General features: G+C 35.3%; 1 long non-coding RNA gene and 1 pseudogene across 3 annotated transcripts in view; both read right to left on the bottom strand.

The window, feature by feature from the left end:
* Nucleotides 1-3,374: 3,374 nt before the first annotated feature.
* Nucleotides 3,375-6,515, bottom strand: LOC110904473 (annotated as a pseudogene).
* A 16,059-nt stretch (nt 6,516-22,574) lies between these two features.
* LOC110906130 overlaps nt 22,575-25,252 on the bottom strand; it is a 39,854-nt gene continuing 37,176 nt past the window's right edge. Inside the window, exons 3-5 of one of the 3 annotated variants that reach the window (XR_002573684.2) lie at nt 23,710-24,136; nt 23,470-23,645; nt 22,575-22,934 (exon numbers count right to left, since the gene is read on the bottom strand). This is a non-coding gene — a long non-coding RNA (uncharacterized LOC110906130). The remainder of the gene's footprint in view (nt 22,935-23,469; nt 23,646-23,709; nt 24,137-25,252) is intronic. The other 2 variants (XR_004879672.1, XR_004879671.1) reach the window with 2 other exon arrangements.

Below are 25,252 nucleotides of genomic sequence, written 5' to 3'. Positions count from 1 at the left end.
ACTTAAATTAAAGTATCGATATTCGAGTCAAAGAGTACAAATAATAATTAGCAAATAGTGACAGATCGAATTAGCAATCTTTTTTTTTTACTTTTATTTTGACTTTAACTTGTACTTTGATTTCAAAAAATCGAGTTGTTACATAAGGAGGCATACTTAAACTCTAGTGACAATGACAACTATTGGTGACGACACAACAAAGAAAAAGAAAAAAAAAATAATGCTTGTTATATTAAATTAAAGTGTATATAGTAATTTTTGTAAACTATAGTGTCTAAATACTTAAAAGAATGAGAAATGGAAAAAACATGAGGGAAGTGGGGTTTAAACATTTATAAACAAAAAAAAAAGAGGCTTTCCATCCACCAAAGCAACACTTAACTAGTCAACTTTGATTATTATATTTCACATTAAAGCAACACTAAATTTTATTTAGGAGAAAAATGCCCGGATAGTCTTTGTGGTTTGTCAATTTTTCACTTTTAGTCCTTAACTTTCTAAAATTATACCTATAGTCCCCAACTTTTGCAATTTCATCCCGGATAGTCCCTGACGTGAATGGGAGTTAGTTTTTAGTGTTAAGTGAAAGTGAAATTACTAAAATACCCTTGTTATTAAAAAAAACAAAAAGAGAGGCCCACCCTTCATCTTCTTTTCCCCACCTCTCTCTAACCCATCACCACCTCCTCCACCTCCATTATCAACCCATCATCACCAGAGAGGCAGGGGCGGATCTAGGTTTATACGTACGGGTTCACACGAACCCACTCGGTTTAAAATTACTAGTAGAAATGACATTAAAAAAATCGGATGAACCCATAAATGATTTGAGAGATGAACCCATAGCAAAATTCCTGAAGCGGCGCAGTGGCTAAACATTAGCCCTTCTAATTTGGAAGTCAAGGGTTCGAATCTTCTATTACTCATAAATTTCCTTTTAAGTCTGACCCTAACTTAACTAGGCAAACCCATTGGATAGCTGAGTACAATTATATATCTCATATTTGGGGTGGTGATTACAATTACTAACATATTATGTCTTCAGTGTCTTTTTCTTCTTTTTTTCATCTTGCATTGCACTCTTTACTACTCACACTTAGTATTAACAATATTACAATAGCTTTCGCTATATGTGTGATTCCTTAGATAACATGCAACACTTTTAGGTAAAAGGTAATTGTTTTGGTATTTAGAGTACTATGCCACTGTGCTAATATATGTTCATGTGTGTACATTCAAGTATGGATGAGCTTGATACCGGAAGTATCGGTACCGAAAATCCTCAAAAGTGGGTACTGGTACCGGTATTTAAGGATAAAAACCGGTAAATACCCGACCGGTACCGAACCGGTACCGAAAATGTAACCGGTTCGGTAAATTCGGTACCAGTACCAGTTCGATACCGGTACCGGGTACCATTTGCTCATCCCCACATTCAAGCTTGTCATAAAGCTAGATCTTTTGCAAGTTACTTAATACTTATAATTTATTTTATTTCAACGTGTATTTGCAAATACCATCGTATATATGTTACGTGTTTTATAATTTCTGATGATCATGTTCTTTATTATTGTATCGTATTTTTTATTATGTGATGTATTTTTATTATGTGATGAACTTAACCCGACCCGAACCGTCAAACCGACTCGAAATTTTTACGTCTGGTCCTATGAGATTGGAGCATCTATAAAGAATGAACCCACTGAAAAAAATTCCTGGATCCGCCACTGCAGAGAGGTCTCATAATTGTGGAAAAACCCGGTCGACTAAAGGGTTATTTTAGCCAAAGGACTAAAACCGTTACCTCCCCTACAAATATATATGCCGGTAGAAAGAACCCAGTATCTCTGTGCGCCTTGTTTCCGATTCAAAATTCCATACGTTTTCAAAACCCTCACTCTCACATATTAGCTGCTCATCTTCATCGTTACCGTTCTGTGTTCGACGGCGTTCTACACTTTCGGAATTTCATGGTTTCTATTCGCAATGTCGGTGAGTCATAATCGCACCTGTATTTTGTTATTCTTTTTCTTCTTGCTGTTGTTACGATCTTTGCTGTTGAATCCTTTTTTATGCATGGTAGTTTTGTTGAATTTGTATGCATCTGTTTAACCTAAAATAGACTTAACGGATGCATTTTAAAACAAGTGAAATTTGGTGTAATTAAGCACATTACTCGTGTATTTCGTTTGAAATATTATAATTTGAATTAGAATCGTAATAATATCGTTGTATTTTTTATGATGGTGATGATCGTTGAATTCATTAATATCTGTTTTTTGTATACACTGGTTTATCAGCAAAGCAACTGGTTTGTATAGAGAAATGGAGGAGGTGGTGGTGATGGTGGGTTAACGGTGGAGATGGTGGAGGTGGAGGTGGTGGGTTAAGGAGGGTTGGGGGAGAAGAAGATGAAGTGTGGGCTCATGTCTTTTTGTTTTTTTTAATAACAAGGGCATTTTAGTAATTTCACATCCACTTAACATTAAAAACTAACCCCATCCACACCAGGGACTATCCAGGAACGAACTTGCAAAATTTGGGGACTATAGCTGTAATTTTAGAAAGTTAGGGACTAAAGGTGAAAAATGGACAAACCACAGGGACTATCCGAGCATTTTTCTCTTTATTTAGAGTTAAATGTCATTTTAGTCCCTGTGGTTTGTGTTATTTTCTCAGTTTAGTTCAAATGTTTCATTTTTTACCTATGGGTCCAAAAAGGTTTTAGTGTTGCCATTTTAGTACACTGGGTTAACTTCATCATTTTTTTGTTAACGAGAAGGGCAATTCGGTCATTTTATATGTAATTCTGTTAACTAGAAGGGCAGTTCGACCATATAAAATGACCTAATTGCCTTTCTCGTTAACAGAAATAATGTATGAAGTTACCACAGTGAACTAAAATGGCAACGGTGAAACCTTTTTGGACCCACAGGTAAAAGGTAGAACTTTTGGATTAACTGGCAAAATGACCCAAACCACAAGGACTAAAATTAACATTTAACTCTTTTATTTATTACTCCACATTTCTACAAATATTGTTGATAAGAGTATTAATCTAAATCTAACTATATTAATCACATTATAATTATAATCTTACTAGTGGGAAGGCCCGCGCGTTGCAGCGGGTGTTCCGAAGTCATTTGCCGGCAACGGTCCTAACTTAAAAAATAACCGGTGGTTGCCCCACCTTTTCATATATTATAAACCAATGAACCTTGACTAAACCGAAAAGGACAAGGGGATAAAAATAAATTAAGGTTCTATTGGTAAAGGTCTATTAGTTGACAATATGTGAAAAGGTGGAACCACCACCGGTTATTTTTTAAAGTTGGGACCGTTGCCGATCAACCGCTAATAGTTAGGTAGCTTGCTTCCATAAAAACTCAATTTGATTTGAGTCAAGTAACTCTAAATGAGCCGAGTTCAAGTTGACCCTTGCCCAACTTGGTTCATGAACATGCCTAATACAAAAGGGGCTTAATGCTCTTAAAAACATTTTGGAAACCATTTGTTTCTATTGGATGCTAAACCCTCAACCATTTTAAGTCTGTTAAAGATAGTACATCCTCAAAAATTTGTTGGCAAAAGCTATAAGCAGGTCTCAACCTGTTGCACCTGCAAAAAAAAAACATAACACCATTGTTATACGAAAATCGAACGAAATTTAATAAACGAAAATAAAAAGATTTAAGCATTATTACCACATTGTTTGATTGCTTGTTCACAAGCTGGAAGTCTTTGGTTTATTTGGTTGTAATCTGATTTTGAGATCAGATTATTAGCCAAAGCATAATCTGTGTAGGCTTGATACTGGATTCCAGGGTGGGTTAGCCCATTCCCGATTCCGAATCCCTTTAAGTTTATATGAATCCCTTCTTTGTTCTTGTTTCCACGGTTAACCCGAGCAGCAAAAGCTGGAATATAGTGTCCGGCATATGAGTCTCCCGTGATGTAGAAATCGTTATCGATGTAATCTGGATGGGCCTTGAAGAATGCCTGTGATTATAACGTTAGATTCCCATGGATGAAATAACAAAATTGTTGATTCTAGTATCTCAATGAGTGAACAAACCTGTAAGAAGTTGTAGAGATAATTGCTAACACCATGTTCATCGTGGCGAATATGTTGATCGTTTAGAACTATAACTAAAGCCAGTTAAACAAAATTCTGTTATTTTTCATACTAAAATTATCATCGTTTTCGTGTAGAAATACATTTAAACCCACTATTATTTCTTTGTTATGAACAATGGTCCTTACACCATGACCCGTTATCGATTCGAAGTTTTGCACTTCTGCTCATACCGGGTTCTCTTTGTCTCCTCTAAATTTCTTCGCATATTCTACAATAGGCTTGGCTAACGGGTGTTCACTGTACACCTAAAACATATGCATAAATGTCAAAACTAAACATTTTAGTCAAATTAAACCGCTATTTGTGAACAAGATGTACCTCAGCTGCAGCAATCAATTCATAGAACTCTTTAAGTACCATGTTCTTTAGCAATCTTGTGTTAACAACTTGCGGCTTGCCGATTGTAAGAGTCCCCGTTTTATCAAACACAATGCAAACCACTTTATGTGCACTTTCTAATGCTTGACCTCCTTTTATATGAACGCCTTGAGAAGCCCCGACACCGGTACCAACCATTACAACAGTTGGAGTAGCCAAGCCTAAAGCACATGGGCATGCGATAACCATAACCGATATCCAAATTGGAGAGCGAGCTGATAGCTATCCATAGAAGAAGGTATCCAAGATTTCGGGTACCCGTCAAATTTTCGGGCAAGAAACCAAGCAAGCCATGTAGAAAACGAAAAGAAAATGTCCAGAGGCACGAAGAATTTCGAAATCCGATCAGCGAGTTTCTGAACCGGAGCTTTAGCCATCTGAACCGATTCAACAAATTGAACTATTTGCAAAAGCGCGCTTTCCGACCAAACCCGTGTCGCCTTAATATGCAAAACCTCGTTCTCATTAACTGTACCCCCGATCACAGGGTCACCCTTCCTCTTTCCCACGGGTCGAGCCTCACCCGTGATCATACTCTCGTTTACATGACTCTGTCCCCAAGTAACAGACCCATCCGAAGCTACCTTCGCACCCGGAAGAATCTTAATCATGTCGTTCCGTTGAATCAGCCGACTATCAATCTCTTCTGCATTTACGACATTCCCTTGACTATCGAAACTCAACAGTGTTGCGGTATCAGGAGTTAAATCCATAAGCTTTGCGATCGCCTCAGATGTCTTTCCTTTCGCCATAACTTCTAAATACTTTCCGAGTAAAATAAACGAAATGAGCATCGCACTTGTTTCAAAGAAATCAGTGGCTTCGAAATGTGGTGAAACAGCAGCTCTTAACACGGAGTAAACTGAATAAAAGTAGGCTGCGTTTGTTCCCAGTGCGATTAAAACATCCATATTTGCGAAACCGTGGAGCAATGATTTGTAGGACCCGGTGTAGAATCTACGACCGATAAAGAACTGAACTGGAGTCGATAGTATCCACCTAAACTTGATGTAAATTTCATGGACGTGATGAAATTGAAGCATTTGGAATTCTCAGGTTGTCAATGCTCCACATCACACGCTCCTGATGCACAGAATCTACAATCAAAGAGTATACAACTTCAAATCTTTCAATTACATTAGCTAATGAATTTTAGAGGTGTTCATCGGTTTGGTAATCGGTTAATTCAGTTACGTCTTCCGATATGGCTAACCAAACCGATTAACCTCGGATAAAAAAAATTAAACTGAATTCTGCAGCTTTTAACAATTTACCTTCTGACGATCATTCAATGATGACATAGGCAACTTCCTCTCCTTCAAAATAACATTATGATTAACTCGACATTCTCGTCTATAACTCTCCACCAAAAAAAAACTCAAGCTTTTTCTGATTCACGACATGAGCATTACATACAATAAATTATCTCAAATAACCTTCATATCAAGTGTCAATATTCACTTTCAAACACTCAACAAAACATATACACAACAATACCTACAAAATAAACATATAAAAAAATCAAAAACCAAACCAAAACATACAGAACCAACGGTGATCAGGTTGAATATGAGTAGACAGAAGCTCTTTCTACTTCAAATCGTATTTCAGAATCGTTCTTTAGCGTCACGTTGATACGATTCTATTCAAAAAATTTAACAGTCTCCATCATCGGTTGAATCGTGCAAACCCTAATTTAAGAAAAAAACAGTCTCCATCATCGGTTGAATCGTGCAAACCCTAATTCAAGAAAAAGTATGTAATCTGATGAAAATTGCCTGAGGATGAATTCGAGATCAAAATTAAACAACCGGCACAAACTGAAATGGGTTACATCTTAAATATTGGTGGATCAAGAGGAAATTCAATCATCATCTTCAATTTTACGTTCCATCGTTCAATCTGCTACTCGCTTTTATGGTTCCGTTTCACTGTGACTATTAGGTTTCTTGAGGGGCAGTTGAGGAAAGTTTTTTTTGTGCGTGCGTATGAAGTGTGATCTAAATTACTATTATACCCTCTAAGTGTCTTAAAATTCCCTACTTTTTACAATTTCACCCTTATAAAATAAGCATTGTTTAGTTGTACATATTGCATAAAATGATGGACGCCATGTAAAATTACATGTGTGTACATCACTTCTCCTTTTTATAGTATTATTATTATTATAGATATAGATTAATCACGTTATAAATTTTGTGACTGCGCAGGTCTATATGTTGTGCATAATGTTATACTTGTTCATGTTTTTACTTTGTTATTCTTCCATCTTCCTTTTTTATTTATGATGCCTTTTTATTTAGTTGTGTTTAGTTTTTGCTATCTTGTTTAGAGTCGGGGGTCTCTCTGGAAACAACATCTCTATCCTAAGGGATGGAGGAAAGGTGTGACTACATCTCAACTTCCCACACCCTACAAATAGCTTGACTATGAGTGGGATTTACCGAGTATGGTTGTTATTGTTGTTATTTTGTTTTCCTCTCATTTTTTTTCATTTGTTTTGATTCGTATATAGTTTGTATCTAATATATCTTAATGTAATTTCAGCCTTGAAACAATAGACCGTACGTTCTCACAATATAACAATGTAATTTTCTATTTCATTTAGTCATTGGTTGTTGGAATGTAATTCTACTATTTATTTTAGTCGTTGGTTGTTAGAATGTAATGTTTGGTTAATTCATAGATAGTCATATCATAGTTGTGTTGACTTGTATTCTTTGTTTGTTGAGGTCATATTGATTGACAGTGCAAACGGGTATTATTTAGTCATAACTTCAAAATTACCCTATATATTAATAAAAGAAAAATGCTCGGATAGTCTTTGTGGTTTCGGCTTTTTTACCTATAGTCCCCAACTTTCTAAAATTACCTGAATAGTCCCCAAGTTTTCATTTTTTGTTCCCGAATAGTCACTGAGTCTAACTTCAGTTTGTTTTCTCTCTTAAGAGGGTGTGAAATGACAAAAATACTCTTTCCTTAAAAGGACAAACCACAGGGACTATCCGGGCATCTTCTTCATTTTTATTTATAAAACCCCACCACCACACTTCATCTTCAACCTCCACCCACCATCTCCGTCCTCCACCCTCCACCATCACCGCCACAGTCACTCTGCTCAAATCTGAGGTGTCCCAGTCTGCTCTAATTTTAATAACACCAAAAATCCCAAAATCACACCTACTCTCCAATAGCCACCACAGCCGCCACCAGAGCCACTGACGCCACCCGAACAACCACCCTTCGCCGCCGTAACTCCATCGAAATCCCACCCTTTCTAACCCTCCACAACAAACACCACCACCCATCTTCAACACCCTCATCATCATCAGCTTCATCAGCCGACTACGAGCTGGTGTCTATGAAGCCGGCTTCTTACACCTCACTCCGTGACATCTTACCAAATACAGTCGTCCAGTCACCCAAACTGCTGTCATTTGCCGTTAATTCCGGTTATGAGAAACCGACTTGTGAAACAAGCGGCTTGGACTTACCTCCAGCCGATGTCCAGCTCACCTGGAGCCGGCGGCTCCACTGTTTTTCAACGCGTGTGGAACCGGTTTTCTAATGTTTTTATTCGTATTATGACCAGAATGTTTGACTGCTTTCTCCGGTTATGACTTATGACCAATAATAAGGTAATGAGTTGTGAAACATGTTTTGTGTTATTGTCAAACTGTAGAAACAGATAAAACAATTGAATTAATAAAAAGAATTGTATTACAAAGTCTCTTGTTGTTGGTACTTATATAATAATTTACAATCTGTACTAAAGATAGATAGATATGGATAGTTTAAGGGAATTAAAGGCCCATCGATTGTCGAAATCGTAGCCAAGTTGGTTCGTTGTGAGCCGTGCTGTACCCGTGTTGGTGTTGGTGTTGATGTTGGTGGTGGTGGTTGTCGGTAGTGGGAACCGGAGGGTGGCGGTGATGGTGGAGGGTGGAGGAGGGTGATGGTGGGTGGAGGTTGAAGATGAAGTGTGGTGGTGGGGTTTTATAAATAAAAATGAAGAAGATGCCCGGATAGTCCCTATGGTTTGGCTTTTTAAGAAAAGGGTATTTTTGTCATTTCACACCCTTTTAACAGAGAAAACAAACTGAAGTTAGACCCAGGGACTATCCAGGAACAAAAAATGAAAACTTGGGGACTATTCAGGTAATTTTAGAAAGTTGAGGACTATAGGTGAAAAAAGGCGAAACCACAGGGACTATCCAGGCATTTGTCTCTATTAATAATCAGATGTAATGAACAGTATTTTTAAAATATTTAATATAACAAACCATTAGATACAATTTTTTTATAGTTTTATTATTTTAATATTAGAGTTAATAGCCAAAATGGTCCCCGAGGTTTGCTCACTTTTGACACTTTAGTCCAAAATCCAAATTTTTTAAATCTGGGTCCCTGAGGTTTGCATTTTGTTGTCATTTTAGTCCAAATTTCAAAAAAGTCTAATTTTGTCAGAATTTCTTACTGAATTTTGTCTTCTTCCTCATTTCTCGTAAGGGCAAAATTGTCATTATAGATTATTATAAACTAATTTATATTAAAAAAATACACAAAAGTCTCAAAGAACTTTAAATAACCCTAATCGATCAAAACCTCTCACCTTCCCCCATCATCTTCTTCCTCAGACCTGCATCAACAATGGTGGTATGCACATGTGATGCGGGTCTGAGGAAGAAGATGATGGGGGAAGGTGAGAGATTTTGATCGATTAGGGTTATTTAAAGTTCTTTGAGACTTTTTTATTTTATTTTAATATCAATTAATTTATAATAATCTATAATGACAATTTTGCCCTTATGAGAAATGAGGAAGAAGACAAAATTCAGTAAGAAATCCTGACAAAATTAGACTTTTTTGAAATTTGGACTAAAATGGCAACAAAATGCAAACCTCAGGGACCCGGATTTAAAAAATTTGGATTTTGGACTAAAGTGGCAAAAGTGAGCAAACCTTGGGGACCATTTTGGCTATTAACTCTTTAATCTATAATACTATAAAAAGGAGAAGTGATGTATAAAAATGTAATTTTGCCATATGTACAAGTTTTGATACAGTATGTACAAATAAGTCCAAGCAGATAGAACAGAAAATGAAACAACTTTTTAAGACGCTCCAGGGGTAAACTCGTGAAATCCTTCTCCTGCATTTAGAATCAAGAAACCCAATAGTCAAAACCGTCGGAGTGTAAGAGGATGCCTGGTGTTCCCGGAATGTTGATTCATCATGGCAGTCCTTCAATCGCATGACTTACCCCTTCAAGAAACCATCACTCTCTGGTTTGTATTTGCTTTTGTTTTCTTCAATCCCACAATTGAAACGGCCGATTAAATATCTCATTATCAATTGAAATCAACAGATCACAACTTGAACCAGGCGATTACATCTGTTAGGTTTCTCCTCTCTGTTCTGATGAAGATGGTGGTGCCAGGAAGAGGATTGCGGCTATATTACGAGTATCATCTCTTTCATAAAACCTCATCAGAACCCTTTTTTTCCTTTTCATGAGGTTTATACTCTGGTAAAGTATTCACCACCTGATTTACTTCATTGTTATGTTCTTCTGAATGATTCGAATTCAAGATACGTGTTAATTTTTGTTTTAATTATTACTTGCGAGTGTAACCTAATTTGAACGATTTGTAAATGTCTCGTATAAATGTCGCTTGAAGTTTTTGTTGATATTACAATCGCCCGATGACTCTATTTTGGTGTTCTGAGAAGATTTTTGTTCATATTGGTACGGGTCATTTCATTGAGGTTTATGTTATTTTTTTTCTGTTTAACATTTTTGGTTTGTGTTGCCTTTATAAGTTAACTACATTTGTTTTTTTATAATTAGGGTTTGTATATGGTGGACAAACAGGTTAATGTAAGTCTCCGGTGAACTAATTGGCGTGTGGATGGGTGGATTAAAGGCTGGGATAAAATACGTCGATGAACAACGAATCTAATTCGTTCATGTCACTCACAACATCTCTGCACAGGTGCAGGGTGATCTTTTTCTCTTAAAGAATACCTATTTTATATCAATTCAATATAACTTTTGATGTTAGCTTAAAAAACCAAATCACACGCGTCTGATAAAAACCGAGCAGTTATCAAAAGAATCAAATGCGTTCTTCTGAGAGTGGATAGCGGACACTACATATGCAATTTTTGAAAAGAACGCGCCAAATCTGGAATATGAACTTTAGTTTACTCTTTTTTAAGTTAATTTTTATCATTTTTAGCCAACTAATATTGACTTTAACAATCTTTGAAAGACAATAAGTTGTACTTTGTGCAGAAGTAGCAATAATACTCGTCTGAATAAGACCAAGCCCCTGAAGTACAAAAAGGTTGAGCCGCTCCTGCCACTACCATCATAAAATAACACCCTCAAAACACCGAAATGACATCGTTGTGGCTGGAACTCCTGTCAAGCAGAATCGCAACAACTATTGATCATGTCGGTGAAGACCTTCTTCAAAACATATTTGGCAGACTTCCGGCCTTGTCTTTTGCCTCCGCTGCTTGCGTTAGCCGCTCGTGGAACCTTGTTTGCAATCACATCCTTTGTTGCCCCAAGCTCCCCTCCGCCTGCTTGGTCAACCCTTCCCTTCAAGTAGGTTATTCCGGGCCCTTACGTTTACATCAATCATAAATTATATCAGGAATTGTGTTATTCGAGTATTCAACCATTCTCTATTGTTTATGCCTTAATATTCATTACGTTGCTATAGAAGGTGTGGTGAATAAAGTACTATCAGAGCCAATTCGTCCTCACTTTGCCATTGCTTATGTTGGTCCTTTTTTCGGTTTGCAAGAGGCTCACCAACTCGTATGTTATTTGGACTTCAAAACTTTTGAAAAAAGAAGATAATCATGAACGGTTTTCTCTCCATTGATTAATTATTTTTATCGATTTCACGGATGAATTGCAGATTACTGCAAAACTAGGCTCCAAGGTTCCGGTCGTGACTAATCGTCCTGCTGGAGTTATAGGAAGAGAAGAGTTTATAATGAATTCAAAGAGGTTTACTTTATTTTCGATTTTTCTTTTTTTGCTAAAATTTGTTGCTTGTCTACGTGAAGAAAGTAATGAATCAAATAACCTACAGATTTGGTGGAAACGTAGTGATATCCACGGCTGGAATTATAGGAAGAGAAGAGTTTATAATGAATTCAAAGAGTCTATTGCCGATCATATGTATCGAATGGCATTAATGGCTTTAATTGCTGATGATCTTCCCGGTATTAACAGAGAAAGGTCTTATTTTTATTAATCTTTGCTATTGTTTTATTACCATTGAACCTACTTACAAAATAAAGTCATAAGCTTCGTTTACTTTAAATAGGTGCATCAAGATTGCCCTTGTGCATGACATTGCCGAAGGTACATGTTTATTACTTGTATACTTTTTTTTTGTCATATTTGAGCTTATAAATGATATACTAATCTGCATTTTATAGCTATCGTGGGCGATATAACACCATCGGATGGTGTACCTAAAGTAGAAAAGAGCAGACTTGAGCAAGCGGCTTTAAACGAGATGTGCGAGGTTCTTGGTGGTGGAAAGAGGGGTACTTTTAAGTTTTCATTACTTGTTATCAAAGATCGATATATTTATATTTTTATGAAATGGGTTTGAACCATTTATTTTTTTTTATAACCTAAAGCCGAAGAAATAAAGGAACTTTGGAGGGAATACGAGGATAACGCCTCCCTTGAGGCTAATCTTGATAAAGTACTCTTTTTATTAATCTTTTCCTTAGCTCATTGTATAACAATTAATAAAAATGTTATCTTTTTGTGACATTTATTCTTGATATAAACAGATTGAGATGATTCTGCAAGCACTTGAATATGAAACTGGTACGTTTAGGTCACGATCGTATTATTGCTTACAGTAATATTGGACGACTTTCAACCCATTTAACTCATTTGGAAAACATTTGAAGTAAATAGTTAGAATCAATGGTCTGGCCTAAATATTGTTGATGTGGGCAAATTTCTTCAGCTTTTTTTTAAATAAATGCATCTGTTTATCTTGTTATATATGTTTTACATTTTATATATGTATAGATATAAATTCTGCATGATATAAAATTACCGATATCCCACCGCGATAACCTATATCTCAAATTTCGGCCCTTGAACGCTATTTGATTTTGGATCGCTATAACTGCATAGCCCTTGACCAGTTTGGTCAAAACAAGTTTTGACCCGAACCGAAATGATTTATTTATGAAACGGTTCATTTTGACCCGTTACCCGCCCCACCTTTTTTTGCCAGGCTTACAAAAAATGTATTTGTTTATCTTGTGCATGCTCTCTGCATTCTTAGCTTATTATACATGTCCTTGTAATGTTTGCATTGATGTTTGTACTGCAGGGAAGTTTCAGACCGAAATCGGCAAGAGTTAGGCCGCTGAGATCATTGCCAGGAGAAATTCAAGACTGGCAAAGATGGGGTTGATGTACAAGATCCTGATCAAGAAGTTCAAGAATCCGACTCTTTAAGAAAGAAGAGTAAGATACGTTATGAATAATCAAGCTTTATCTTGTGATGAAGAGGATAATGATCTGACCAAAAATGATGTATTAATCATTGCAAAAGAGGTATTTTTTCAAAATATACACGTCTACAGTGAGACTTAGCTATTAAATTTGGAGCATTCATTGGTCGTTTAAATTTTTTTTAATACATGGCAGTTTTGACGCGTTTTACATGTTCAAGTTGTTTCATTTTATCTTGTTTTTTTTTTTTTACATTTGACCCTTTATAAAAAGACAACAACTAAAATTGATATGCTCTTAAGTAAATGATCTGGTGCAGTCCCCTGGATTTCGTTGTTGTAAAACATATGGGAAGTAATGGTTTTTTGCGTTGGTGCTCAAATTCTACTTAGTGTCGGTTTTGACTGTAACAACATTAGTGGAGGTTAAAATCTAAGTTATTTTTTTTTTTTTGTAAATTGAAAGCCCTATTTCATGTGTGGTTTTTAATTTTAAAGCTTGGATGATTGTTTATTTTAAAGATGATAAATAAAGTGATGGTTGAGATACCAACATCATCAAACCCGTGATGATACAGATTTATAGAATGTATCAGTGTATAAAGCAACTCGTCTCCAAACTCTTGCTTGATAGTATCCTATATATTGTAGTTCTATAATTACAATTAAGTCCATATATTAATTCCTTTCAAGCTTAAAACCATGATATGAAATTTTACATCTGGATAAAGTAACGATCCTTCAAAGTTGGTGTCAATATACTTGATGAAATCAAGACTTTCTCCTTGGACTTCAGTGTTGCGTTCTAAAATTGGCACCTATGACATAACAAGACACCACAAGCAAGTTAATTTTATTAACATATTACAAATAGCATTTTGTCAAAGCTTTGCCTCATAGGTTTCTACTCGGCGCATTTTTACATGTTGAAAAGGTGTAAATGTGTAATAAGAAATAGATGTTGAAAAGTCGATTTTTTTATTAAGGTCAAAGGGTTTAAAATATCGTCTACCATCTATTATATTATTGTTTTTTATGTCAATTATTTTATTCATATTCAATTGCTCCTTGTGAATTAATATAATAGCTTTACTAACATATTATTCGTATAAATAAAATCCGTGAAACCCGTCATGCAACATGCGACAAAAAAACATAAATACCCGCGGCAACGCGCGGGCATTCCCACTAGTGGGTGAAGAGATATATAAAATTGTTTTAGATTTAGTGAGGTCGGAGACGGGTCAGACTAGTGGTTAACGAATCATATTTAGTGAGGTCAGACTTTCCCACAAAGAATCATATTTAGTGAGGTCGGAGACGGGTCAGACTTCGGGTCAACTGTGGTTAACGCAAGTAAACCGAGTCAGATTTGGTGCTTATATATACACACACAACTTACATATGATTCTTTTTATTGCTTTAAGATTTCAACCATGTTACCACCTCGTATTGTCGACTCCGCGAACGCCCGGGTTCCCACTATTTCAAATACTTTAGCTGTTTTACGAAATTGGTATTAAAAAAGATTTGCGCCAAAAAAACATAATTACTCGCGGCAACGCGCGGGCATTCCCACTAGTGGGTTTCCCACTAGCTGTTTTAGATTTAGTGATATTATAAAATTGTTATTTTCTTTACTTTTTAAGTTTGATAAGTTTGGTGTCAACAGGTACTTTTATCGAAAATACCGGTTCGTTATCCATACATAAAGATAAAAACCAGCACCAGCCTGAAACATGATATTTGATTTCGGGCCTATATAATTTATAAATGATACATTGGGTCGTGATTTATTAGGCCGAACAACACAGGCCACACTTTTGGACCTTTATAATGTGATTTTTTGTATACTTTATGGAATTGTATCTTTGGTCCCTAAGCCTTACTATAATGTTAATTAGTTAATGTTGCTTAAAGGAACGAGTTTCAGACGTTGTAGATTAGACCTTGAGCTTTGGATATTCTTTATAGGAGGAAACAACAAATAATGATAATCATCATCCACTTTATGTTATACTAGTATTAAGCCCTGCGTTGTAGCGGTTGTCATAAAACTGTGTTAAGTAGTAGCAATACTATACCATTGTCAGCGACCACCAACACCGGAAAAGTTCGTAAAAACAAAATAAATAAAAACGGGAAAAAATAACGCCGAGCGAAAAGCAGATGTAAAATCTTTGAATCACGCACGCTTGTTGCTGACGTAAAACATAGAAAAAAATAACTAAATCCATCCAGGACCCGCTTATTGGACGAACTTGTTAAACGGAGAAAAATAGATGTGACGCGACGGGCCAGTCAAACGGAAAAAAATATATGAAAAAATGTTGAACCCCACACGCACGTTGCGGTGCGTTAACTCACAAAATTTAGAACGAAACGAAAAACTTGGGAAAGATGAAAAGTTTGGTGGATCAAAATTGAAAATAAAAAAATGGGATTAAATTGTAAAAGATGAAAAACTTTGGGTTAAAAGTAAAAAAGAAAAGGTCTAAATTGCAAAATTGAAGTTATTCATTAATTTTAGATAAAGATAAGGATAAAAATAAGTGATATCTATAGATTGGTTATTAATTAATATTAATATTAAAAGAAATTTATTAAATAAATATAAATAAAATTTATGAGGTTCATTATTTAAAGTCTTTTATTATAAGTTAGATAGATTACATACTTATATTATTATTTTAAAAATATTCTTATTATTATAATTTATAAATGTTTTTGAATTAGGAATCTAGTAATTTTAAGATAATGAAATAGTCACGTACATGAAAAGAAATGGATAATAAAATATCTCTTAAATGGAAAGGTAAAAAGTGGGTTAAGTTTGTATATTTTAAAAAGAGTTAATTGCCCGGATGGTCCCTGTGGTTTCACGTTTTTTCACGTTTAGTCCCTACCTTTCGGAAATAGCAGGTATGCTCCCTATGGTTTGTCATTTTGTTACTCGGATAGTCCCCTGACATTTACTCAGGGGACTATCCGAGTAACAAAATGCAAACCATAGGGAGCATACCTGCTATTTCCAAACTAACTGACATCTACTCAGGGGACTATCCGAGTAACAAAATAAGAAACCATAGGGAGCATACCTGCTATTTTCAAAAGGTGGGGACTAAACGTGAAAAAACGTGAAACCACAGGGACTATCCGGGCAATTAACTCTTTTAAAAATATTTAAAATGTTACGAGTATGTAAAATAGATAAACAAAATAATGATGCGTGTTTTATAACTATAAAAATAAAAGATCTATAAGCTTGGATAATCGAATACAAATAATATATCTAAAAATTAGTAATTCTGGATTAGTTGTCCTCAATTGTTCATATAAATTACTTTTGTCAAATAAGTAGTGACAACGGATAGTTAGTAAACTAGTAATAACTGATAACAGAAGTTGCACATCGCTGGGCACTGGTTGACCAGACTCGTGTGTCAAATTGTCAATTAAGTTTATAAAGCCAACCCAATCAGTAGTTATGGGCCATAATTCATTTAAAGTCCAAGATTTGTCACGTCAGGCCTCCTGTAAGTTAAAAGATAAGAATTTTTTTAGTGAAGTTACAACTCAAATTAACAATTTACATACTAAACATATAGTAAGATCTTTATGGCATTGACTTTGCAAATAGGTTTCAGAGAATGTCATCTGAAAATATGATTTGGTTTAACTGCGAATATGAACTTAAAATTTTGGGTCTGAGTTTTTGTTTAATCACTTATTGATTCACATTTAGACGGCCTGCATTTTCTAGTCTTTACTATTGGACTATCAGTTATAGACTTTCTTAAGATTCATAATCGGGCCCAAATTTTTGGGCTTTACTATTAATTATAGGCTTTCTTAACATTCAAATATATGTAATATAATCTACTAACAAATTGTCGAATACCAAAGGCTTGTAACTTAGTAATATGAACATGGGAAAAGATCAAATAGAAAGTTAATTTTCGCTAGGAAGGATAGGAAGCCATAGGATTATGACATGTGGCAAATTTTAAAATAAAGAGAAAGGGTGGGTATTTTAGTCAATCCAACTCCTTCTTCTTCCTTTTTCAAAACCCAGTAAATTCAAAAACCCACCATTTTCAAAACCCACCATCTTCAACTATTTCTTCACTTTCTATCTCAATAATCACTACATTATACTGTGATTTTCATCACCAATCAATGATTCATAACCCGATGAACGTGTTCTTCAGCTTTTTTTTGAAGAAAACCCAGTTTAATTTCATAAAAAAAATCTTGTTTTTCCGGTGATTTTGGAGATAATCACTCGATTCGTTCGATTCGAGTGTTGATAAGTGTTTCTATCATTCAAATTTCGTCAATTGATGAAGAAATCGGCTTCAATCCATGTAAGAAATTCTTTAATTTCATTTTCATGATCTGGGTTTTTGATTTAGTCATTGCGTTTTACGATCTTTGCGGGGGTCCGGGGGCGGCAGCCCCTGGCGGGGTCCAAGGGGCAGAGCCCCTGGCTGGGGTTGAGCTGACCTGGCTCATTTCGATTAAATTGTTGTACTAAAAACGCATCAGAAAAATTAATTTTCCAGAAATTGGCTCATTTCGAAGACAGTAATTCGTAGACAATTCAGACAGTTCACATTGACAGACAGTTTTATGTGGTTTCTGGCTATTGCGTTTTAGGAAAAAACACATTTTTAAGTGTTTTTAGTCATTGCGTTTCAGGTAAAACACATTTTTAGGTGTTTTCAGTCCATTGCGTTTTAGAATGAGTCATTTTTAAGTGTTTTCTGGCCATTGCGTTTTACATATAAGACATTTCTTTGTGTTTTTTGTGCATTGCGTTTTAGGTAAAACACTTTTTTATGTGTTTTCAGTCCATTGCGTTTTAGAAAACAGACATTTTAAGTGTATTCTGGCCATTGCGTTTTACAAATAAGTCATTTCTTTTGTGTTTTTGGTGCATTGCGTTTTAGGTAAAACACTTTTTTATGTGTTTTCTGGCCATTGCGTTTTACAAATAAGACATTTCTATGTGTTTTCTGGCCATTGCGTTTTAGAAAAATGTCATTTTTTAGTTTTTTTTTCATTGCGTTTTACGTGGTCTTTCTATTGCGTTTTACGCAACTGGGTTTAAATTTTTTTTTTAAAATATAGCAATAGTATACTCGTTTTAAAGATAAAAAAACGCTCGTTTTTTTTGGTGCAATTTTTATAAAAAAATAATGTCGTATGAAAGAGTTATTAACGTTTAAAAAATGGGGGGGGGGGGAATTGGAGGAGAGAGAAACTATTGGCTTGGATTGACTAGAATGCCCTTGAACAAACTCACGCGGCCTATTTTCTTCCTTTCAATTTCCCTGATTTAATCTTAGCCCTTGATTAACTTAATGGATGGTCAAGATCACTTCCTATCTTTTCTAGCCAAATAAACTTCCTATTGTATCTCCACCCATATAAACATGTTCCTTCTTAGGTGATAAAAGATTAGAAGGTTCTCGTCTTATGATGAATATTGATGTAGATTTCGAAATAAGTTGTTCTAAAAAAAATATCTAATAACAACTATTCAAACAAAACTCCTTTAGTCCAAGCATTCAAACAAAAGTTAACCCATTAACAAAAATATTAAATATTCAAAATGGTGACAATATCAAATGTTGTAATCCATTCCAGACAAAGCATGTCTTTGTAATTTTCGTATATAATCCCAATCTTCATCTTCAATAACCAATTCTTTCACATTTGCTCTATCAACATCAATAACGAGTGGATCACTTAATTCATGCTCGAAATCTGGATGTTTCCATCTACAATTAATCAAAGAAAAACTACAAGCATGATCACATATAATCAGTATCATATATAAGTATTATATGAGCCACATGAAAAACATATAATTAAATAGTGTAGGTAAACAACAAGCATATAATTGTTGTTTATCAGAGCCTTCAAGGTGCATGTACGTAATCTATAACAATAATATGACATATTGCTTCAAATCATCATCAGAACTTCATTAGGCTACCATCGGTGTGTGTTAAAACAAAGCATACAAAAGAGTAATGATTTTGTTGTGTTTTTTTTTACTTGAAAACAGTAAAAGGGTCACCAACTCACCATGACAAGTAAGGGTGTTCAGAATTCGATTCGGATTCGAAAAATTCGAAATTCAACTCGGTTTGAATTTGATTAATAAGGTTTGAATTTGAGTTGATTCGTATTCGACTCCAGTAATCGAATTCGAATCGAATACTAATTTATGATTTTCAATTCGATTCGAAATTCGGGTTCAATTTATATATATTTTTTAATATATGTATATACACAAATAGCTCATATTGCTTATTTCTAAATTTTTACCTAACTTAACTCGTTATCAGTAATCAACTTATCTTCTAAATTTTAGCGTTTTGACATACTGATAGTTAATTAATTTTGCAGATTATTATATTCTATGTTGAATATAATTAGTTTGTAGTAGTTTTAACAAATGAAAGTAGAATAATTTATTGTTTAGGAATCTGAATTAAGTAGGGTTTGCTATTCAGAAAGGGGTAGCGGCGCAGCTTGTTGCTCGTCTACCTACCATTAGTTTGTAATCGTATTGAGAAATCTTTCGAGTTTGTCGCCAATTTGCTCCCTGGCTCTAGCTCAGTTAAACCGTTCAATTAAAAGTACATAAATATATGCATAGTTGGAGATTTTGTCATTAAGTTGAATTTATTCGAATTCGGTTTGAATTCGAGTTTCAAATATTAATCGAATCGAATCGAATACGAAATAAGGTAAAAATAATAAAAATTCAATTCGAATAATTCAAAAATTCGTTATTCGATTCGATAAAGAAGAGGCATACACAGAGCAGTAATGGCTTTTTTTAATTGTTTTGATGAGAAAACTATATGACTCAAGTTGACATTTCCCTTTTCTATATCCGTTTAAGATTCAAGTCATATTAAGTTGTACAGAGCCAATTGTATAAACATACTAAACTGCAGGGGCGGACCCACATTGGTGCCACCGGGGTCCCCGGACCCCAATTTTTTTTAAAAAAATAGTAGATTCGGTATATTAAATTATATATGGACCCCATAAATACAATTAGGTGGACACTATAAAAATAAAAAGAAAGCTGGTGTAGTGGTAAATCTCCCTCTTTTCCACCAAGAGGTCATGGGTTCAATCCTTGATAAGCCCATTTTTCTTATTTTTTTTAAAAATCTAGTTCAAACCTCACTTTAACTCGACCCGAATGAGGACCGACCCGAAAATGGACCCCATTGAAATAAAATCCTGGGTCCGCCGCTGATAAACTGACACAGTCAAAAAGAATTATTCTACGTAACCCATTTGCTATATAATATAACACTTACATTTATTGCTCAGAATCTGCTAAAAAGTTTAATTTAAAATGTCATTGTCCATGACACAAAAGCTGTATTTCTAAACAATTCAAAATGACAATTTTCCCGTTAAATTCGGAGCAATATGTCCCTATATAAACTTTAATATTTTTCAAGTTATATTAAAATATTCATGGCATGATATTAACAAAACAAAATCCCCGTTGACATTTTCTTTTTCAAATTTGCTGTCGAGTTGAATTTTTGATACCTCCGTTACACCTAACCATTGATAATTCAGTATACTTCTTTTATCCATTTATATACGAGTGCGATCATTTTGAACTTAAAATTATATGATACACAATTTTAGCATTATATGCGGAACATTAATATTTTTGTTAATTGACTTATCTTTTTTTATTTTTTATTTTTGTAAGGATGGTGAGTTACAACAAAATAACTATTAATATCTATAGATGTATAAGTTTTTGTCAGTTTGTATTTTAAACAAACGTTTTTGAAAAGTAGCACCTTCAATTGAGGTGCATATATAGCCATTGATTTAGGTAGATGACGATGGGATGTGTGTGTCACACTCTTTCTCACTCGTAAGGCCGGAGGGTGTGGAGCCGCTACCACGGCCACCTCATCTCCCATAGCGCCTCGAAGGCGCCACCACCAACACTACCTTCTTCAAGGAGGGGGCGCCATGGTGGTTTCGCCAAGATAGTAACGAAGACTGAAGGGCTTTATCGATGAAGGATTGGTTAAATGGGGGGGGGGGTCGCTATAGCTTGAAGGGGCTTTATCCCACACCTTTCAAGTTAAGGGGAGAAGCCTTAAAGCCCCTGCGTGACGTGACGTTGATAAAGCCCCTTCCATACCCTCCAGCCTAATAACTTATATGAATATTTTTTTGTATGACTTATATGTAGAAGGATTATAAATATTTGCAATCTGATTCAAAAGTAATTTTACATTTCATTACATATTTGTCAATGATGTAAACTTTCTCTAGTTTCAAATTATCGAGTGGTTATAGTAGATGACGTGAGTTATATGTATATGCCAATGATTGGATGAAACAAACACATGTAAACCAAATAAAGATTTAAATCAAAAATAAACAATGATTGGGAACAAAAAGTGAGAAATGATATGTTGTTAGGTAAAGCAACATTAACAACCAATCTTTTCAGCCTTTGAATATTGTTACCTATTTTGAACAACATTTTCAACCACTCCATGCATGATATATGATTCGTATTACAAATTTTACTTGATCATTAAGCTAGATGATGACTTCACTAACATATAACAAATAGTTAAGATTATCATCATTTTATATGAACATGACTTTTATTACTCTACTCAATATTATAATAAACTTGTAATTTCTTCATGTTTAATTGTTTGAACTCCATATTTTATGTCACCGAGGTTTAGATTAATGGTTCTTGAATCATTGTTGTAAAGACTTGTTACTACTAGTTAAACCAAAAGTTACTTGGATAGGATTACAATAACGAAGCTTGCTATTTGTTTGTTTGTTGGGATAACTTTGTTAAATAGTAGCCAGGTTTCAGTAGTATTTCAGTCAGGCCACTCATATTCTTTTTTGTTACAGTTAGGTCCCTAAAGATCACTTTGATGTTTCAATGCTAAATATTTTACTTAAATAAAAGATCATTCATCCTACATCACATTTATTTATGTTTTTAAAAAAAATATTTTGACATGGCTTATAACCTGTGACCCGATTGGTTGTAGCTCTATCTAGTGGTCGGATGGATCACAACCTAATTTCGTGTGCATTGTTATTTAAATTAGGTTACAAAGGCTAATCAGTAGGCTTAAGCTTTGCCTGTTAAATCTGCAATGTGAGTCATTCTCTTTTTATCAAATTACTTTCAAAACCCTATTTGCTTTCCAGTTATAATTACAGGGATTAAGTCTTTGCAAATCTTAAAGTTACTGGCAGTAAGTGGGGTATTGTGCACATTACTGTTGTTTTTATCAGTTTAGGTGGGCGTACCTAAATTATGATACATGTCACTTTTAGGTGAACGAACCTAAATAGTGATACACGTCACTTTTGGGTGAACGGACTCAATAGTGATATGACCACAGTCATAGATCCGGTCGAATGACAACTAGACCAGATAATTATAAGATAGGAGCAATTGTAATCGCTCTTAATACTGTAAATTATAACAAACTAGATTTAAAGCCCGCCGCGTTGCGGCCGGGAGCCTTACAAATTAAGGATCAATGTCTGGTCCCTTATACTACCTTTAAGCCAGCCCTCGGTTCACCTCTTTAACATCTCTAGTGTAGTAGTGCAGCACTAGGATGCTTATACTACCTTTTAGTGAGCCCTCGGTTCACCTCTTTAACATCTCTAGTGCAGCCTGGGATGATCCATAGGAACCAAATGCCCCGCATCATGAACCTTGAGGAAGTTAAGGGGCCCATAGTTTTTAAGTAAGCCTACATTCCTTCCATAAACTCCGAAAGGGACTTAAGGAGAGGCGTTAAAATGTTCCTTTCCTTTTTGGAGCAAGAACCCATATCGAATTAACCTACACCATAACTGAAACAAAGTAAATAAAAATTAATCTTGATTTTATTAGTGTCTAATGAATGAACTCTAACCAAGTAAACGTTTTGAGTCGTTATCGTGGTTTAAATCAGGGGCGTAGCTTTCAAGGGGCCGGGAGGGGAGCCCGACCTCCTGAACTTTTCGCTCAGTAGTGTTATGTATGTACGTTTTGTATAGAATTTTTTAGGTGTATGCGTTTTCGACCCCCCGGTTTTATAAAAATAAAATTTACTTCTATAGAATTTTTAGGTCCGGTGACTTCCGACCCCCCGGTGGAAATTTTCAAGCTTTGCCACTGGTTCAAATTGAGATTCAGAGACTGGTTTTAATCTGAGGACTATAATGAGATCTGCCCAAGAGAAACTTCTGGGTGCGGCATGAAGTCTTGTTTCATCCTATTTTATCAAAATTGGGATGCTACAGCCTATATTGTTTTAAGGATATAGTTGGAACAATATTTCGTTCAAGATTCATTGTAACAAATCAATTACATGCAAACAGGGAAGAAGAAATACCTTATGAAAATTCTAAAAGAGAACCACCATAGAAGCCATCAACCTAAGTTGGTGTCGATAATCGAGAAAACCAAACTTAAGTTGGAAATTGGCTTATAAATCTGATTGACCAAGCTTTGTAAACCTCTTAGAATTGGATTAATCTTTCTTCAACTAGCCTTCAAAATCATACTTTCCTTCAAATACATAGTTTGCAAGTATTAATAAAAATAAGTAGTTAGAACTATTAATGTTTTTTACCTTCTATTGGCGAAGAGAAGAAATGATTAATGACACCACCAGACACTTGGGATCAGCGAGATGACGTGTTTAGACATGAGAGCCCTAAGAATACAGTCGTTGATGGGATGTACACGTGGAGATAAAATGGTCAAAAGGTCACTGATGTTAAATCTTGGACGTTGGAAAATCGTGTTAGGTTGTGCCTTTTTTTATCGAAAGCCTAGCAATCTCACTGTTCGTAGCCCATTGATGTTGTTAAATCTTGGTTGCTGGAAAATCGTCAACATTGCCTATGGTTCACACCATCTTCGTCGTCGTCATTGCCTATCACCTTCGTGCTACCATCTCCCCTACTCTCAGACGTCACCAGTGTTAGTATCATTCATTTCTCCTTGACCATCAAGAGTGCCTGAGTTTCCTATAGACTCTTCCACGTTCTCTTTAGCTGTCGAATCCCAACACAAAGATACATAAGGGAATTGACATATCTAACAAAACCAGATAAACTGAAATAAGAACAATCAGGTTGTTCGATACGGAGGACAATCACAAAACCGAAAATGCCACCAATGCTCAATAAAAAATCAGACGTCATTTCTCAAACTAAATAAAACAGCATTAGTGTCTCCAATCAACAGAAACCGCTGAACAGTATACTTGTCAAACGAAGAGGCAATGTATAAGGAAGAAAACATAAGGTACAACAAAGTAATGCTATAAACACAAATGAAGCAGAAGTTACAACAGCAACATGCAGGAGGTACAACACACGAAGCAAACTAAACTTACAAATTAATATATACCAGGCATGTCACACCCCTAATTTCCACGTGTCACCGGTGGGCCCGGTGGGGAGTATAGTGACGTAGTTGGCATCATCATAGACAAACAACACAATATATAAATGCACAGCGGAAGCAAAGATAGATTCATTTCAACTTTAATAGAGTGTAATATCAAATATCACTAATAGTTGAAACGGATCCACAGGCGGATCAAAATAAAATAAGATATTGTTCAACAGATTTATTGTCATCCAAGCTTGCGAGACTTATTGTGGACGCTCTAGAAGACAGCCAGCCTATTACGTGTAGTACCTGCACTTAACCTTTTGGGAAAATACGTCAGTTTACACTGGTAAATACAATTTAACTGACTCATTTTGAAAAGGTTGAAAATTGATTTGAATGCTCAAGGCACAAAACATTTTTATAACTTGGGATAATTATTTATTATAATCTTGTGAACGAATTACATGTTACTTGTGCGTTCAGTAGCCCGGATCTTGTCCGGGTTAAAGATCAATAGACACACCATAATAATGAGTTATACACTGACAGGTGTACGCCTACACCTCGTGCTCTGGTCGTGGCCATCTCGTAAAATGATGCCAAGGATATCCGGGACATGGTCATTAATCCCCCAAAGGCTTAAAGTAAACAAGACTGTTTAAACGAGCCGATCAAATTATTCAATTAACCACCCAAGGATGTAAGATTTGATGCTTGATCAAGCGGTATTCTATATACCGTAACCCAAGCCCGTATAGTGAAAATAAGTT

The sequence above is a fragment of the Helianthus annuus genome, chromosome 14 (assembly GCF_002127325.2).
Source record: "Helianthus annuus cultivar XRQ/B chromosome 14, HanXRQr2.0-SUNRISE, whole genome shotgun sequence".
Lineage (NCBI taxonomy): Eukaryota > Viridiplantae > Streptophyta > Magnoliopsida > Asterales > Asteraceae > Helianthus > Helianthus annuus.
Note: the sequence above shows the minus strand (reverse complement) of the source record. Positions and strands in the feature narration are given on the sequence as shown.